Genomic DNA, 2,150 nt, shown 5'->3' on the forward strand with positions numbered 1-2,150 from the left:
TTATCTGTCTTGCATATAGTAGTATATGTATGCTCATCCAAGGCTCTTGATTTATCCCTCAACTAAAGTCAATAAATTCTTAGTTAAAGAATTTTACATGTGATCACCTCCACTGTCCATCAAGGTCACCTTAGTTCCTCCAAAGTTTGAGTCAGGGTTTATCTTCAAGACAGCCCTTTTAAAAAGAAGCTATGTTTAATCCACAGTTGTCCTACCTTTTAGCCCATAATTCTTTTAGTTGGACTTCTTTTGTCTCCACTTGAATATGGACACATTGATAACATCAAACATTTCCCCACTAGAATCGTGGGGATCTAATTTCTTCATGTAATTTACTTTAGGACCACTTATAGGCTCAGAGTAGATGGATTTGCCTGGTTTTCAGTTTCAGACACCCTCTAAAACTGAGTTCAAATCATATTCACTCCAAAGCTATCACACCCAAGAATAATATAGACTGTGGGATATGCCAATACCTAAGGTAAAAAAATTTAACTACTAGGTCTTTCATACTTTTAGCAGATCTTGTAGTTCTTTCCAAAGATATAAAAAATAGTTCTATGAGTGAAGCAAAACCACACAGTTACTCTGTGAGGCATTTCCAACAATGTGAGTCTGCAGGAAAAGCCCCATAGGGATAGACCTCAACTATAGGGTTGTTTTTTACTGATTGATAGGTTCTTTGTATGAATATATATCTATTTAATATATTTGTCTATATTTAAATAATTCAGATAAACTGATATATATGTATACAAAGTAAAATAAAGTATAAAATTTTATATCAGTTGCAAATATATTTTGTCATAATTTGCTTGCTTTTTGACTTTATGTCTTCTGCCATACACATAATATATTTTGGGTTTTATGTTTTGTCAGGACAGTTTTCTCCTCCCAAGATGATAGATATATTTTCCCATTTTTCGTTTATCCTTTAAAAAATTTACATCTTAAATACATGTGGAATTTATTTTTAAGTATGGTGTGAGGAAGGCATTTAGTTTTCTTTTTTTTCAAATGGATAGCTCCTTGTCCCAACGCCATTTATTAAATAATCTGTCAGTACCTGTATGATTTTAAGTGCCTCATTTATCACATTCTAAGCTCATTGGCTGTTTTTCACAATAATGTTTTTCACATTATTTCAATTATTGTGACTTCATAATACATTTTGATACTTGGCAAAGTAAGTCCTGTTTCTCGTTCTTTTTTCTAAAAAAAAATATTGACGTTTTTGGCACATCTCATAGATGAACTTTAAAACTAGCTTACCAATTCTATAAAATATCCTGTTGGAATTTTGACTAAAGTTACATCACAGTTTTTATTTAACTTGGGGAGCATTAATATCTGTATAATGTTGAACCTTTTTATCTAGGAGTACCTTTCACAGCCTTCATTAAAATTATATGGTTATCTTCAATAAATTTCATACTTTTAAGTTTTTTCCTAAGTAATTCAAGGTTTCATTGGAATCGAATTTGGCTTTCTTCTCTATTACATTTTCAAATAAGTTTTTGTTGATTATAGAAAGGGTGTAGACTTTTATTTTATTATTATTATATTTTATAAATTTATTTTATTTATTTTTTCCTGCATTGGGTCTTCATTACTGCTCACGGGCTTTCTCTAGTTGCGCCGAGCCGCTTCATTGAGCTGTGCAGGCTTCTCATTGTGGTGGCTTCTCTTGTTGCGGAGCACGAGCTCTAGGCACATGGGCTTCAGTAGTTGTGGCAGGTGGGCTCCGTAGTTGTGGCTCATGGGCTCTAGAGCGCAGGCTCAGTAGTTGTGGTACACGGGCTTAGTTGCTCCGTGGCATGTGGGATCTTCCTGGACCAGGAACCCGTGTCCCCTGCATTGGCAGGCGGATTCTCAACCACTGCGCCACCAGGGAAGCCCCTGTAGATTTTTATATGTTAATCTTGTTTCTATGTTTCTGAAAATTTTAATTAGTCCGTACAGATATTATGTGATTGCTTTGGATTTTCTAGGTATCTGTCTACCTTGCCAATATTCATATTTATTTCTTTTGTTCTGATCTTTTTGTATTGACCAGTAACTCTAGGACAAAATTATTGACCATAAAAGTAGGCATCATGGGCTTCCCTGGTGGTGCAGTGGTTGAGAGTCCGCCTGCCGATGCAGGGGAC

General features: G+C 34.9%; 1 non-coding gene across 1 annotated transcript; it reads right to left on the reverse strand.

Annotated features, from left to right (window-relative positions):
* Positions 1 to 518: 518 nt before the first annotated feature.
* LOC132499642 (small nucleolar RNA SNORA18) lies at positions 519 to 649 on the reverse strand. Its single transcript, XR_009533879.1, has one exon. It is a non-coding gene; the product is annotated as a small nucleolar RNA SNORA18 (small nucleolar RNA).
* Between the last annotated feature and the right edge of the window lie 1,501 nt (positions 650 to 2,150).

Source organism: Mesoplodon densirostris, chromosome 11 (assembly GCF_025265405.1).
Source record: "Mesoplodon densirostris isolate mMesDen1 chromosome 11, mMesDen1 primary haplotype, whole genome shotgun sequence".
NCBI lineage: Eukaryota > Metazoa > Chordata > Mammalia > Artiodactyla > Ziphiidae > Mesoplodon > Mesoplodon densirostris.